This window comes from Panthera onca, chromosome X (assembly GCF_046562875.1).
Source record: "Panthera onca isolate mPanOnc1 chromosome X, mPanOnc1 haplotype 2, whole genome shotgun sequence".
Classification (NCBI taxonomy): Eukaryota; Metazoa; Chordata; class Mammalia; order Carnivora; family Felidae; genus Panthera; species Panthera onca.
The window spans coordinates 33967663-33985164 of NC_138357.1; the positions used below are offsets into that span (position 1 = coordinate 33967663).

General features: G+C 42.8%; 1 long non-coding RNA gene and 1 pseudogene across 1 annotated transcript; both read left to right on the forward strand.

The window, feature by feature from the left end:
- The first annotated feature begins 343 nt into the window (after positions 1-343).
- LOC145713725 (small ribosomal subunit protein eS27 pseudogene) lies at positions 344-2902 on the forward strand (annotated as a pseudogene).
- Positions 2903-13170: 10268 nt separating this feature from the next.
- On the forward strand, positions 13171-17080 carry LOC145714293 (uncharacterized). Its single transcript, XR_014136834.1, has 3 exons — positions 13171-13314; positions 15403-15496; positions 16514-17080. It is a non-coding gene; the product is annotated as an uncharacterized LOC145714293 (long non-coding RNA).
- The last annotated feature ends 422 nt before the right edge of the window (positions 17081-17502 follow it).

Genomic DNA, 17502 nt, shown 5'->3' on the forward strand with positions numbered 1-17502 from the left:
CGTTCTCACGAACTGTGAGATCGTGACCTGAGCCGACACCGAGAGTCGGACATAACTGACTGAGCCACAGGGTGCCCCTGTTCCTGGGTTTTGTTTTGTTTTTTATCTTCCTACTAGGCTTAGTGGTGTATTACATTCAAAACTTTCAAGTTAAAAATTGAAAAGAGAGGCTTTTATGACCCAGAAGTGTCTTCAACAGGCCCTTTGTGTTACGTTAGTACAAGATGAGCTGGACTAGGGAAAGGAGGAACTTCTTCCTTGGACCCCAAGTCAGGGAGGGTATGCTTGGCCAGGATCCAAACAGTTATTTTCCAGAAAGAAGCTTTAGTGGCACAAAGGGTTAATGACAAAAACTACCAGAAGGGAAAAGCCAACAAAGTATTACAGGAACGAGGAAGAAGGTGGGTGGCTAAAAGCAAGGGGGAGATTATGACAACCCAAGATTAATTAGAGCAGCTTTTAAAGATGTCCAGTCATGGCCTAGCTTTCCAAGTTATTAGAGGGGCCAGTGAAACAGGCTACCTTCAGTCTCTTCTTCCCAAATGTCTACCTGAACTTCACTTCCCTTTTATTATACATCAGTTCCTCAGTAAATTTCAGTAGTTAACTGACACGGGACCTATTTAAACAGAATTATTAATAGTTGACTTCATTGCCGATATGCCATGTAATAAGGCGTGTCCAATCATTTTCCCCCAAGTGTAATAAATTCTATGTTTCCTTTCCTACTTAACAGTTATTGGGATGGTAAATAAAGATAGGTGATATCTCAAACATCACAATAAACTCTAAGCAGTCTCAAACAACCCCTATATAGAACTTCTAGTACTCTCAAACAACTCCTGTATAGAATTTCTAGTACAAAAGGGCAATATCCCATAATTCTTTTTATTTTATTTTATTTTTTATTTTTTTAAAATTTACATCCAAATTAGTTAGCGTATAGTGAAACAATGATTTCAGGAGTAGATTCCTTAGCGCCCCTCACCCATTTAGCCCATCCCCCCTCCCGCCACCCCTCTAGCAACCCTCAGTTTGTTCTCCATATTTATGAGTCTCTTCTGTTTTGTCCCCCTCCCTCCCTCTTTTTATATTATTTTTGTTTCCCTTCCCTTATGTTCATCTGTTTTGTCTCTTAAAGTACTCATACGAGTGAATATCCCATAATTCTTAATATATGCATTAGCCTGTTTTTTTAATCTTCCCTACATGATTTAATAATGTGTTTCAAAAATAAAGAAGTATGAAATTCCCACCTTCTCCAGCCCAGCTTTCATTACATTGGTTTATTTAGGCTACCAAAGATTTTTTTTTTAAGTTTATTTATTTTTGAGAGAGAGAGAGCTGGGGAGAGGCAGAGAGACAGGGAGAGAGAGAATCCCAAGCAGGCTCTGCACTGTCAGCCCCAAGCCCAGTGTGGGGCTCGAACTCACAAACCGTGAGATCATGACCTGAGCTGGAACCAAGAGTTGGACACTTAACCAACTGAGCTACCCAAGTGCCTCTAGGCTACCCAAGTTTTCAACACTGCAGAAGGTGTAGGTAAGTATTTCTTACCAATAATTACAATAAACCAATTTTAAAAATACTAAAAACTTGCTTTACATGGAGTTGCATAACTTTTGTAAAGTTTTAGTAAAACTCTGATTTCCTTAAGACTATCCCTGTAAGTTGGGTAAGGCCAGTACTTTTGTCCCATTTATAGAGGTAACTAAGCCCAGAGACATTAAAGACTTACTCGTTCTGAGATTCTATTATTTGTACTGTAAATCCAAGCACGTGTGATGGTCATGAAATCTTGAAAAACATTAAATTATTCACTTAAGAATTTTAGCACAACACTTGATCCATAGTATGTACTCAGTAAAACCTGCTATCAATTACATATACTACTTACACCCTTTATAACGAAATTAGTGATCTTGTCACTAAGATCCAAAAGCTGATGTTTCAGGACAAGTTTAAGAGAAATACAAAAGCTTACTAAGGATCCAACAGAGCAATGCCCAACATCTGGTCGGAGGCCAAATAATTTAATCAAGTATGTTCAAACCCCTGTAAGAACAGAGTAAAACCTCCATGCACCAGTCAGTCATGTCATGGGGTCAAAGTCTTTTCTCAATGGTGTTGTTCTGGAATCTATCCTAGGAGAAAAAATATCCAAAATACAGGAAAATTTTTATGCACAAGAATGCTCAGGACCTGTTTTATAAAAGCAAAAGGTTGGGGAAAAGCTACATGTATGAGAGATGAGCCATTGTACATGCCCTAAGATATTATTAAAAGGAATATACAGGGGCTCCTGGGTGGCTCAGTCAATTAAGCGTCCGACTTCAGCTCAGGTCACGATCTCACGGTCCGTGTGTTCGAGCCCCGCATCGGGCTCTGTGCTGACAGCTCGGAGCCTGGCACCTGCTTCGGATTCTGTGTCTCGCGCTCTCTCTCTGCCCCTCCCCTGCTTATGCTCTGTCTCTCTCTCTCTCTCAAAAATAAATAAAACATTAAAAAGGTTTTTTCAATAAAAAAAAGGAATGTACAATATAGGGAAATTATTACCATGTTATAATTCTTAAAAAATCTCCCTATAAAAAGCTTTAAAAAGCTCCCTATAGTCCCCCTTCCCGGCGGTGATGATCTCCCCATGAGAACATCCCCTCCCAAAGGGCCTCCTCCACCCGCCTGGGGAAGAGGAGAAGAGGAAACACAGGAAGAAGCTTATGGTGCAGAGCCCCAGCTCCTCCTTCATGGGCGTGAGGTACCCAGGATGCTCCAAAACTACCACCATCTTAAGCCGTGCCCAAATGGCAGTTTTGTGTGTTGGCTTCTCCGCTGTCCCTGGCAACCTGCAGGAGAAAAAGCAAGGCTTGCAGAAGGATGCTCCTTCAGATGGAAGCAGCCCTAAAAGCACCCTGAATCAAGAGGAATGGGCAGGGCACCTGGGTGGCTCAGTCGCCGATAGGTTGGTTTCCACTCAGGTTATGATCTCACGGTTAACGAGTTCAAGCCCCGCGTTGGGTTCTGTGCTGACAGGGTGCAACCTGCTTGGGATCCTGCCTTCCTCTCTTTCTGCCCCTCCCTTGCTTGCTCTCTCTCTCTCTCTCTCTCTCTCTCTCAAAGTAAACAAATAAATTAAAAAAAAAAAAAGATGAGCGGGAAACTATCCCAATAAACACATTTTGGATTAAGTAAGTAAATAAATAATAAATCTCCCAGGGTGATCTCATTTAGGTATAAGATCCACAGAAAAAGCAGGAAATCTGCCAAAATATTAAGTATGGTTATTTATTGAGTTTTAGACTATCATAGCTTTCAGTGTGTACACTTTTTAAATCTCACAAATTCCCCCCAAAGCACAGTGGAAAATAAATGCCAGTTCTTAAACAAGTGAATAAGCCTGGTGATCATCCCGTTTCCTGTTACCAAAATGACTTTGCGTGCCTCGTATCCAAGACACAAATATCTACATGAGCGATTCTCCCCGCTCTGGGACGTTTGCTATGCCTGCTGACCCCGGCCACCTCTTTGGGCTTTAGTGAGAAGCCACCAGGCTCAAAGTAAAATACCGTTCTGGTCTGAGTATTTCAAAGAGAGATGCATAGAATATTCGGAGACTTGGCTCACCTTTGTGACATTGGCTATGCAGCTATCTAGTGACGTTCAGATCTGCATCTACTGTCTGAATTTTCGGGCTGTTGTGCTATGCACACAGATGGTCTCTCAGTTGTCTGCCTCCTCGATTGCTCCCAATCAAGATCTGCTTCCACTAAAGCCAAAAAGCAAAGCTGGTAAATGGCTGTTTACCCTATTGGGATAAGAAGGGAAGGAAGCTGTGATCCGTAAGTAAATGCAATGGAGCCAGAGCCGTGGAAGGGAATTGCTTTCAGCCGATATGTTATATTGCTTCGAGGTCTTTATTTTGCTTCTATTTTATATTGTCTTCGAGGTCTGTGAATAAGGTTAATTCAGATCTTAAGGCCAAGTTCAGAAGGGTGCCAGCTCATCAAAAAGTTCCCTGAGAAACCCGGCCAAACAACAACCAGCACAGTTCAAGCCATATTTCTAGCAAGCTGCACCCCACACCTCCTCAATGTTGGTTTCCTTAAAGCACGAAAAAGAAACTCCTGGTCTGTGTCCTTGCTGCGTCTTCTAGAGAAAAAAAAAAAAAACATCGACCACTGAGGAATCCATTTGGGGAATATGGTTGGATTTGTTAATGTGTAAAAACAGTGGAATTGGTACTTGCAATTGGGAAGGATGAGATGCTTTGATTTAGCTGGTGCAGCTCGACAAAGGTTGAAAAGAGATCATTGGAACCCAAGCAAAGGGAGGAGTGGACAATAAGAGAAATGGGGCCAAGAATGGGGCAAAAATAGCATGTAGAGTAGCTTACCGGCCATTAGCAGGGCAGCTGGGAGAGTCCTATGAATCTGGAGAACATTGCCCCTCAGGGGCCTGAGGGTGTTCAGCCCCTCTAACGTACTCCGTCTAGTGGGACTCAAAGAGGACTAGAGTTCTGGTCCAAGTTGCAAATAAAGGGTAAATAAAAAGGCAGAACCAGGATGAGAAATGGAACTTCTCAGTCCGTGAAGCAGAGACGGATACCGGCTGCAAGCACATCGGGACTGGGTCATTCACATTACCGGAAGTACTTTCCTTCAAGGAGAACCCAGGGTCGGTCACACACCCTAGTATATTTCATCTGCCTTCATATAGCTGACGCCTCAAAGGCCCTTACTTTGCCTGTAGCAAAATAGCTTTCCTGTATTTGCTCCAACTGGCCAGCCTGTGGTGTGGCTCATGACTCGGTGCTACTGAGAGAAGTCAAAGCCTTGAAAGAATCTTCTAGTGGGAGCGCCCGGGTGGCTCAGTCGGTGGAGCCTCTGACTTCAGCTCAGGTCACGATCTCACGGTTCGTGGGTTTGAGCCCCACATCGGGCTCGGTGCTGACAGCTGGGAGCCTGGAGCCCGCTTCGGATTCTGTGTCTCCCTCTCTCTCTAACCCTCCCCTGCTGGCGCTCTGTCTTTGTCTCTCTCAAAAATAAATAAACATTTATTTTAAGTTAAAAAAAGAAAAGAATCTTCTGGTGGTGGCGGTGTGAGTGAACACGGCACGGGCTGGCAGCTGGGACACTTTGCAGATTAGCATGGATCGGAGGCTAGGAGGTGCGGAACCTTAGATCTCATTCTGTGCAAAATATTCAGAGAAATTAACTACATTAAACCCAAACCTGAGATTTCTCCCTCTCCCAGAATTAGACTCCTCTATTTTGAGAAACAGCAGCATCCACTCTGCTTCTGATAGGGAGTGTGATTTGGGCATATCGCTTCATGTTTCGAGGTGTCAGTTTCCCCATCTGTAAATGAGGGGATATGAATACATGAGGGACGGTTTAGATGCGTGAGTATATAGATGTGAAATGCAAAATGACATTCTGATTCTTCTTTTATGCAGACTGGTGACAAAACTAAATAAAACTTGGCAGCTTTCAGTCAGTGGCTCTTGATTTCGAGTACGTAACCTATGGAAGGACATCGTTATCCAGGGTCGTCTGACCCTTGCCCCGTCTCAAGTCACTTCCACACACGGACTCTATGCTCAGTCAGAGAGATCCAATTGTAGGACACAGATAGAATGTGCTCACGAGAGGGGCCTTCCCTAACATTTATGACCTAGAGGGACAGAGAAAGATACGGGGTCCCTGTGGACAGGGTCACTCCCAAGGAAAGGAGGAAGAAAGGGTCTAGGCTACATATGTCCGATTTCTCCTGGATGGTTTGGCTGGAACGAAGGTGGCGTCAGTTAGGCGTCCTACCTTTGGATCCTCTTGATTGAAAATCAATAGATGTGAGCTTTCAGCAACATGACTTCTGTTTGCCCACTTATCTCAATTTTTTGGTTACTAAATGCCTCCTTCCGTGGCTGATTGTCCCTATATGTTAAAGCTATTAATCCCTGTGAGTAAAGGGAACTGTTTGCCAAGCCAGAAAGTAGGAAGAAAGAAGGCCAGCATAAAAATCACAATGGCTTTTTGGTCCCAGGGCCTGCACCAAGTAGGGAGGATACATTCCATCAGTCTTGCCCAGGAGATGATTTGCATTAGCAACTGGGAGATCACGGAGGAAGATTTGTGGTCACAAAGAAGTTCATTTCTGAGTCAGCTTCCAGTCCAGGCTTTATACATTTTTCCTAGTGAGTCAAGTGACCGTTTCGTCAGCACCCGACTGTTGGAGAATGCGTCTAGAACACTGCTGGCTTTGATTACGCTTAGTTCCCGAAGGGACTTTACAGATTGCCTCGTTTGACATTCTCGGTCGTCATAATGAGGCATCGACTTGTTAATCACTGTTTCTCTAGCAGCAAACGCAGTGCCTGGCACAGAGGAGGTGCTCAGTATTTGTTGCATTTACAAGTGAGGGAACCGGCTTCCAGAATGATTAGGTACGAGACTAGCTAACAGAAGACCGGGGCCAGAACCCAGGCCACTAGCCACACAAATCTTTCCACATCTGCTTGCTAGTTAAGCAATTGAACTACATGCAAGGAACCGTCCTTAGTTTCAAATAGACTGTCACAAATTCTTAATACCTTTTAAAAGTATTCACGTATTAAAAAAAAAAATCCTTGTAAGCATGGTGACTTGGAATGCAAGCCATAGTTTGGATATGGGCAGATAGCCAATGATAATGCATGTTACTCCTGCCTAATAGTTAGGAGTACAGGTCTCAAGGCAGGCTGCCTAGTGCAAATCTGGGTTGAGCCACTGAACCAGTCCTGTGACCTTGTGCCAATTACTTAACCGCTCTGACTAAAGTTCTTCACCTATAAATGGCAGAATAGCACCTACCTCATAGGGCTGATGCAAGAAGCAGAATAATGAACACACGTAAAGTGCCCAGAACCATGCATGGTATGTAACCGATGTAAGCTCTTGTTATTGTTCTGGCTATTATAGTCGATAATTCAACCTATAGGACTGTGGCAACTTCACATTTATTTTCCTGGTCTATTTGAAGTTTGAGGGGTACAGTGATACAAGTGAGCCTCCTCACGCTCCTTTCCGGCCAGACGGTTGGGGATGATACTTCAGTACTGAGGTTACAGGATTTCATACGCTAGCCAAGGCCTATCAAACCATCTCTCTCGTTCGCCTACGTGTAGGGCTGTGGTCTCGGAACGCGAGACGGGATAGGTCGAGTTTGTCTGGTGGATAAAAACCCCCTGTCTTCAGTCTTCTCAACTGCTGGCCCAGGAAACTCTAAGGGGGAAGGAGATTCCCAGCTTCTTGGGGCTGGACGTTTGAGGCAAGGGATTTGTCTGGATGCCCACCCTGTGACAGTCGACCACACCCAAAAGTGAGAAAGCGCCGGAGTAATTTTGCCCGGTTCCCAATGTGGAACCCAGGTGGATGAAAATCTAACTTCCCTTGGTCCGACTGGTAGATAGGAAAAACAGATCCGAGGGAGATGGAGAGATTACAGCAGGGTTTTGGAAACAAGCTTAGAAAACAATGGAATATCGCTAAAATTAGAACCAAGAGGGGCCATGGTGTATTGACTTGCCAGACTCTGCTATCTGAATGGCTGAAGACTAAGCGAAAGAAATCCCCAGTGAAGTCAGCCTCCTCTTTCTTACGGCAGATGCAAAGATTACTTTGATGCGGGACGCCTGGGTGGCTCAGATGGTTGAGCATCCATCCGACTCTTGGCTTCAGCTCAGGTCACGATCTCACCAGAGATCGTGAGTTCAAGCCCCGCGTCAGCCTCTGCGCTGCCGGAGAAGAGCCTGTTTGAGATTCTCTCTCTCTCTCCTTCTCTCTCTGCCCCTCCCCCGCTTGGGCTCTCTCTCAAAATAAATAAATACACTTCAATGAAAACAAAAAAGAAAGAACACCAGATGTGGTATCATAACCGAAATGTAGGAAACAGGGTGGCTTTGTTCCACTTAAAAATCCCACGGGGCGCCTGGGTGGCTCAGTCGGTTGGGCATCCGACTTCGGTTCAGGTCACGATCTCGAGGTCCGTGAGTTCGAGCCCCGCGTCGGGCTCTGGGCTGATGGCTCAGAGCCTGGAGCCTGCTTCCGATTCTGTGTCTCCCTCTCTCTCTGCCCCTCCCCCGTTCATGCTCTGTCTCTCTCTGTCTCAAAAATAAATAAAACGTTAAAAAAAAAAAATCCCTTGAGTCCATGTAAATTTCAATGCCTGGTCCCACTGCTACATCACCGCTGTGTTGAGAAGTAATTACTTCCTGGGAAGATGTATGGCTCATGTCTCATATCCCTGTAGCTATGACCCTGTTTCCTGCTTAGGCCCAGCTCTCCTTCTCTGAAATAAAAACAGAAACTTCTCAGTGGACGATCACACAAAGGGACAAGGACGCTTTCCTGATATCATCATTGCCTCTTCAAAGACATGAAACAACGACTGGGAAATGCTGTGCCTTTTCTTAGGCAACTGTTCAAAACTCCATTCTCCGAGACCCTTCTCTAAGCAGCCATACAGGCTCCTGAGTCTGGTGATAAGAACATCAGACAGAGAGGAACTTGGTTCAAGTCTTTCATTCTTCAGTTTACTAAGCAGATGACCTTAAGCAGATAATTTGCTTTATTTTCTGCCTCGATTTCCTTGAAACGAAAGAGTTGTTCTGGATCGTTGCTGAGGTCCCTTCTAGTGTTAAAAAAATGGCCCATTGCTATTTGATTGTTGTAACTACACTTACGGGTGACTAAAGTCTTTAAAAGGACATTGAGGTAGTGAAGCCTTCAGGTCTCTGTGCTCGACTGTGGGGGAAAAGATTTGGTTATAATGGTACCTCTTCAGCAGGTATCAAATCGCTACTTTCTACAGAAAGTAGAGGCAACAGAGTATAATGGAAAGCATGCCGGATTTAGAGTTAAATAGCTTGGATTTGGATCTTGGCTCATTCATTGAGCATCTCCTAATTTCTTCAAATGCATCAACAACAATAATAGTTCACACTCGGAAATCAAATTTTGCTAAAGCATAAGAAAGCAGGGGAGAGGTCCGTTTCTGTTTATATAGAATAACCAATACCGAATGTGCCCTCCTGCTATTTAAAAAAAAAAAAAAAAAAGCAACACACAATATGGGGCACCTGAGTGGCTCAGTCGCTTGAGCCCCTGAAATGTGGCTGAACTCCACCTATCATCCGACTTTGGCTCAGGTCATGATCTCACAGTTTGTGAGTTTGAGCCTGGTATCGGGCTCTGTGCTGACAGCTCAGACTCTGAAGCCTGCTTCAGATTCCGTGTCTCCCTCTCTCTCTGCCCCTCCCCTCTCTCCCACTCTGTCTCTGTCTCTCTCTCTCAAAAATTAATAAACTTTAAAAAAAATTTTTAAACACAATAGCCAAATTATGGAAAGAGCCCAAATGTCCATAGGCTGATGCATGGATAAAGAAGATGCGGTATATACATATATATATAATGGAATATTACTCAGCGATCAAAAAAAAAATGAAATCTTGCCATTTGCAACAAAGTGGATGGAACTAGAATGTATGATGCTAAGCAAAATCAGTCAGTCAGAGAAAGACAAATGTCATATGATTTCACTCATATGTGGAATTGAAGAAACACAACAGATGAACATAGGGGAAGGGAAGGAAAAATAAAATAAGATAAAAACTGAGAGGGAGGCAAAGCATAAGAGACTTAAATACAGACAACAAACTGAGGGTTGCTGGAGAGGTGGGTGGGGGGATGGGCTAGATGGGTGATGGGCATTGAGGGGGACACTTGTTGGGATGACCACTGGGTGTTGTGCGCAAGTGATGAATCACTAAATTCTACTCTTGAAACCAATGCTATACTGTTTGTTAACTAACTTGGATTTGCATTAAAAAAAAAAAAAGCTACCTCCATGAGGAAGGATTTAAGAAAAAAATGAAAAAACCTATAAAGCTGAGCATAATATAAAGCAACTGCTTTAAGCTATCGGACATAGGCAGTGCAGGACTTTAATCACTGAGAAAAGGAAACCATACCAAACGAGCCTCGCATTCATGTCCATTCTCTGCCTCCTGGCAAAGTCCAGAATAAGACACAGGGAAATAAACATGAAACAGACAATAACTGTCCTGCTGAGCTGAGGGAATGAAGATGGGAGTTTAGGGAAGGATACCAGGGAGGAGACAGCTGTGCAGTAGGGCTCACGGGTGACTCTGTTGGGGTTTCTCATAAGTTATTGGCCAAGGATTGGGCTGCACATGTGCAGGGCAGGACTGTGCTGGACATAGCAGCAAGAGGCTCTTATTGGGTTGAGAGCAGAACAGAGATCCTAGAGGCTGCACAGTGCCCGGAAACATGGAAATTCCACCACAACCAGAGTGGAGAGCCCTCAGTAAAACCCCCAGCATTCAGCTAAGATAACAGAAAGGCCATTCATTAGGAAAAGGACAGTGCTATGGGGTAAAAGCTACCCGAGACCCACCCTAAAAAAGCCTATAACCAAACCTCCACAAAAGCAAGGAGAACTGACAGTAAAGTAAAACAAAGGCAACATACATCATTGATTCCTTACAGTGTATCATCCAAAATGTCTAGCAACACAGTCGATTTTTTTTCCAACAGACAAAATATGACTCTAAATTGACAAAAAAGCAATCGACACAAAGAGACCCCAAGATGGTCCAGATTTTAGAATTAACAGACAAGAATTTTAAAGCTGCTGTTAAAAATGTATTTAAAGATGTAAGGAAAATACGGTTTGGATAAGAGAACAAATGGAATAAGAGAACAGAGTAAGTCTTATCAGAGAAATGAAAGCAATAGAGGAGAACCAAAGGAAAATTCTAGAAATTATAAGTAAAGTATCTGAAATGAAACAATTCATTCAAAGAGCTTAAAAACAAACTGCAGTTAGCAAAAGACAGGATCAGGGAGTTTGGGGGCAGACTCCTAGAATTATCTAATCTGAAAAACAGAGAAAAACACCAAAAAACAATTAAAGGCCTCAGTAACTTGTGAAATAATACAAAGCTCTCAAACATACATGTAATTGGATCTCCAGAGGCAAGGAGAAAGAGAAAATGGGACAGAAAGATTTTTTTGAAGACATAATGTTCAAACTTTATTAAATTTGGTGAAAAACAACAGCCTATATATCCAAGAGCTCAGCAAAACCCAGCAGGCTAATTACAATGAAAACCGCATTCAAGCACATCATAGTCAAATAGCTAAAAATCAAAGATAGGAAATTCTTAAAAGCAGCTGGTGAATAATGATCTATTGCACACAAAAGAATAGTAACATGATACGAGGTCTATTTATTTATTTATTTTTAAGTAGGTTCCATGCCCAGCATGGAGCCCAACATGGGACTCAAACTCACGACCCTGAGATCAAGACCTGAAGTGAGATCAAGAGTCAGACGCTCAACCGACTGCGCCACCCCAATATAAGGTCAATTTATAGTAAAACTAAATGTATTCCTACATACAAAGAATAAAAAAGTATAAAGATTATACATAACTTCATTCAATACGCATAAAACACTTGGGGATCAACTTTCCAAAATATGTACTAGAACCGTATGCTGAAAATTATACAACATTTCTGAAAGTAAAGAAAATTGAAATAAATGGGCAGGTATGCCATACTCATGATGGGACGACTTATGTTTGTAAACGTGTTGGTTCTCCCCAAATCGATCTGCAGATGCAATGCAATTTTAGTCAAAAGCTCAACAAAATTCTTTGCGTAATGGACAAGCTTATGTTAACAATATGAAAATACAAAGAACTTAAAATAGCCACAGCAATTTTCAAAAGGGAAAGCAAAGCTGGAAACTTTAGAGTACTTCATGTCAAAACTAACTATAAAGGTCTGGTAATCGGGACAGTGTGATACTGGTGAAAACATATTCAACTAATATCGATGGAATAGAACCCCGAAATAGATTTATTTATGCATACTCCACTGAGTCTTAACAATGGTCTCAAAGTAACTTAATTGAACTGGATCCACTAGATGTACAAATGGGGGAAAAAATAAATCTTTACTTAATACCATATACACAAATTAACTTGAAATGGCTCATATACCTGAAACATAAAAGCGAAAGTTATAACATTTCTAGAAAAATATATAAAAGAAAATGTTTGTGACCTTGATTTCTTAAGACAAAACCACACTCCTCATAATAGAGAAAAAAAATGCTAAGTCAGACTTCATGGAAAATAAGACTTCAAGTCCCAGCAGCAGAGGGGCAAAGAGAGAGGGAAACACAGAATCCGAAGCAGGCTCCAGGCTCCGAGCTGTCAGCCCAGAGCCCGACGCGGGGTTCGAACTCACGAACCGCGAGATCACGACCTGAGCCGACTGAGCCACCCAGGAGCCTCATAACAGTTTTATTTAGAATATCTAACACCTTGAAGCAACGCAAAGGTTGATCAACAGAGAATAGATACATTGTCGTAGATTCTATAAAGAAATGTAAATTAGAAAGTAATAAAAAATGGACAATAATTAAAAATGGACAGAAATTAAAAACGAAGATTTCTGATACATGCGATAGCATGGATGAATTTCCAGACTCCAGATTAAATAAAATAATACTGTATTATTTCACATATATAAAGCTCTAGAAAAGGGATATTTTATAATGATAAAAACAGATCAGTGGCAGCCGGAAGGTCGGGGTTTCCATGAAGATTTTGACTTCAAAGGGGTAGGAGGGAACTTTCTGGGACGATGTTCCATTTTATATCTCACTAGGAGCAATGTTCCTCAAGGGTACGTATTTGTCAAAAGTACTGAACTCTATACTTAAAATGGGTACATTTCACTTGATGTAAATTTTACCTCAATAACGTGGATTTAAGAAAGAAAAAGCATTCTAACTTTGAGCCATAGGTGTACTCTCCTCTCTCGTCCCTGGAGCAGCATGGACACATTTTTAGGCTGAAAAGTGATAGTTGTATTTGTAAACAAATGTCCCCTTTTACCCGGAGAAAACTAAGACAAGAACAGGGTGGGGTAGTACAGATTTGAAGAGGGAATTTAAGCATTCCAGGCAAGAGCACTGACCTGGAAAGGGTTACACCTGTGCATATTCCATTGAGAAGATAATCTGAGGGTGTGGACAGGTAGGAGACAATTAGGAGGAAGTAGCTAGCACTGATTCAGAGGCTTTGCCACGAGAGGCCTTGGATATGGAGTCTGGCGCCCCTTCACCAAATGCGTGCTCAAGCACTGGCCCTGAGGCCAGCCGGATTTGTGTGAACCCTTTCAAGAGGTTCCTGAAGTTCGAGAATCCCTTCACGCCTGCGGAGGAGTCCAGGCCTCGAGGAGAGAGGTAAATAAGGCTGGATTCGCTGACTCCGAGCTGGAGGAGAATCCCACTGAGATCTCTGACCTAGTGAGGAGAGAGGGCTGCTGCTTGAACATGATGTTCAGAAGGAAAACTTGCAGAATTTTTTCCCCTCTTGACCGATGACTCTTGCTTTGACCCGGTGTCAGTTACAAACCTTCCAGTTGAAGCATCTCCCAGCCCCCCAAGACGAAGAGCCAATTACCCTGTGATTCTTGCCGCTTCCTGTCTTGTAAGTGACGCTTGCTCTTCCTTCCCAGATCTCCTCTGCGCTCTCTCATAAGTTCCTTATTCTCATAGCCTACGTGAGATGAAAAGAAAGACATTAAAATCCTACTGGCCACATAAAATTAGCTATTTCTTTCTAAGTCTCCAGGGATATTGGGAGGGGTACTGAAATATGCCAGGGAAGGGGGCTGAAATGCCTGGTTCAACTGAGGTTGGGCGATTTTCTGGCTTTCTATTGCGCTCAAGCTCCCTGGCCCCTGTATACGACTCTAGATGCAATTGGCAATTTCACTGAATGAGTTCGTGCATTTTCTTTCTTGTGCAGCAGCTAGGGATGATGTTTGACAGTATAGCGATAGGGGTAGTTAAACCACAGAAAAGAGCGTCCACTGGAGACTGGGTTCGGATCCCGACTCTGCCACTCTGCCACTCATACTAGCTGGGCAACCGAAAATAGGTCAACTGATGTCTCTGAATCTCAGTTTTGTTATCTCTGATACGGGCATTGTGAGCTATTGTTATTTATTATGGGTTCTCACCCTTCTTGACTTCTTGGGAGCATTTTATCCTATTATCCTATTTTATCCCACCCTATCCAGTTCCTGAAATTCCGGACTCCCCTCCCTCAACTAAATCACTTACCGTGGTGCCTTGCACATCGTAAGCCTTCAGCCGATGGTGCTTATTACTAAATCTTAGTGTCATTACGTTGGATTTCTGAACATGTGGTACAAAACAGACATTAGGATATTAGTGGCTTAGAGACACCTCACACGACCATGTTTTGCCAAATGAGAATGTGGAAATCTCAAATATTTCTTTGAGGACCGGGTCAAAGACCCTGAGTCTTAACTCAGAATCTAGGGCCAAAAGTAGATTTCGTCTGAGCCTGAACTGCATAACTCTGAGCTTTAATGAATGGTCAGCAAGAGAAGGGTTCTATCCCTTGCCTTTTATCTCAAATCGAATTTCCATGTTAATCCCTGTTGATCTCTCTCACTGTGACTCACTCATGTTTTCTGACATCTTATTCTTTGCCTCACCTAATCATGTCTTGACCTGCTCCTTTGCCTTCAAGGATATCCTTCCACACCTTATTTTTGGCATCTGTCTTCTTCCCCAGCAACAGATACAACTCCCTTTACATCAAATTGTATTTTTCCTCCCTTCTAAACTGCTCTTATCTAACGGCTTTCCTGCCCGGGTCTCACTCTGCCCAGTTCAGGTCTCCTGTGGATTCTGGATCATGCTAAGTGCTGGAGAGATTATGGCAGACGAAATGTCTAAGGAAGTCCTTGTCCACAAAACGTTTGCAATTTCTTTAGGGAAATGGGACAAAGTTGAAAGATGAATTCCACAGACAGGAAGTGATTCGGCACCTTCCGTATAGAGGCTGCTTTATGGGGCCCCGGAGACACACAGTAGTCTAGAAGCTCTGGTTGCCTAGTCTCCTGGGGAGGAGACAGGAGAACGGACACAGGAAGGAAAGCAAAGCATCATCGCTTACATAATGTCAAATATAGAGCCATATTAAAATGACCCAGAGCGCAGGAACAATCACCAAGGGTAGACTGATCAGGGAATACTTCCTGGAGGAAGTGGAGCCTCATTTGAACTTGAAAGAGGGTATAGTTTAGGGAAATGGCCAAGGGGAGGAGGGCCTGTTGGGCATTCCAGACTGGAGAGCAGTGTGAACAAAGGTGTGGCGTCAGGAATATTGTAGGTTGTTTGGAGACAATGAATGCTCTGTTGAGCGGCAGCTGAGAGGTAAGATTTTACATGGCTTTGAATGCATATCTAAAGAGCTTATCTTGGATCCTAGGGCTGTGTTTCACAGAGCCCGAGGGCTCTTCAGAAGAGATCTCACATTTAAAAACTCCGTTGGTGCAGGCGGGATAGAGGGAAGCTAACCAGGCAGATTTCAGCCATCCGTTTCCAGGTAAAACTGATCCCATGTTTCCTGTTTGATATATTGAGGGATCGTGTAGGATTTTATTTTGCAGAAAGTCTTCCCCTGCTTAAAGAATTGAAAAATCCTTGTTGTAGATAATAAAAGTCATTAAAGGGTTTTGAGCATAGAGTATTAGAATTAGGATCCCACATGAGTTTATATCTCACCCAGTATGTAACCAAAGCAGGAATCCTACTTAAACATCCCTGACATTGTTTCTTTAAAAACTATTCCTGTGACCGAAAAACTACAACTTTACATGACTTTTCATCCCACTCTTGGGTACCTCTAATTCAGGAGATCGTAACATGGAGTCCACAAATTCCTTAGAGGTACCATGAACTTTGATGGGCAATATATGTATGTATATATATCTTTATTTTCCCCAATTGCCACTTGAAATTGACCATTTCTTCTATTATGAATGTAGGCAACAAACCCTAGTAGTATGATTATCAATAACCAAAAAACTCAGATATGTTCAAACAACTTAAAATCATTGCACATATCTTCAATTTTTTTAAGACTAAAAAATTGTATTTCCATATAATTCATTTCCTGCGAAATCTTACACATTTTATTTTCTGCACTTAAAAAACATTATTCTGGGGCGCCTGGATGATTCAGTCATTTTAGCATTCAACTTTATCTCGGCTCAGGTCATGATCTCACAGTCTGAGTTCAAGCCTCACCTGGGGCTCCATGCTGAAACCATGGAGCCTACTTGGCATTCTCTATGCCCCGCCCCCTCCCCCCCCCCCCCCCCGCCTCTCTCTGCCCCTTCCCCCACTGGCACACACGGGCACGCCCGCTGTCTCAAAATAAGCTTTAAAAAAATTGTTTAAACCATTATTCTAAGCAGAATTCATAGGATTTGCCAGATTTCCAAAAGGGTCCAAGGCACAAGATAATGTTATGAAACTGCATTATGTTTATGTAGTTTTCTGTTGATCCAGAATTATCTTCCTCTAATGTTTTCCCATTATTCCCACGTTTCTCCTCTAGTCCAATGCTACTTCTACCTGACCGTCTATCAAATATTTGAAGACAGCTATTACATATCAACAGGCTTTTCCTCTCAAGCTAATCATCCCACATTTCTTATCTATCCCTCAGAAGATACGATAGTGGGTCCCTTCGTCATTCCGACCTGTTTCCACAGCATGCTCCACATGACCCATCTCCTTCGCGTGGTTGTACCTGAGCAAACATCTAGACAGGCAAGTTGTAAAGGCAGGACTTGGAATCTGTCTCAATAGTCTCAGTACTTCCTGTTCCCCCAAGTTATCATAACGTGAGCCCACGGACGGAGATATAACCACATGTGGCCATTGACTCTTCTCCCATGTGAACACCCCGGGACCCAAACAAAGTGAATCCATTTAAGGCAGGATACTAAAGTGGTTAAATGGGGGCTATGGCAGGTCTGCTTTTATAGCCTGTTTCTTCTGCGTATTAGCTGGGTGACTTTGGGGAAATCGTTTGATCTCTGAAATTCTATTTTCTCGTCTGTAACATGAATAAAATCACAGTCCTTATTTCATAAATTGTGCATTAATTAAATGAGGTCATGCATGCAAAGTGCTTAGCACGGTGTCGTATCTGTTCGCTAATGTCAGTCAAAATAAGATAAGCATTACCCTCTTCCTTATCTCACCTAAGCCCGGGGCAGCTCCTTGTAATCCCCATCCATCCCGGTTTCACTCCCTTTTTCTGGATCCATAATTTAAATGTGTTCCCCACCAACTCTCGCTTTTCTCATTGCCTGGCTCGGCCAAGACCCACCTCCTCCTTAGAGGCTCACTCTCTCTTGAATTCCTATAGGAATTTTAAAGAAATAAGCCACTAAGACTGAAAGTGATTTCTAACTAAGGTTTCTGTGGAAATGTGCTCCCAGCGGTTTAGTTTTAAGAGGTGAGGGCTATATCCCAAATAATTAACTTCCTCTTATTTTTGTCAGTGTGAAATCACCCTTTTAAACCTATCTAATGAAC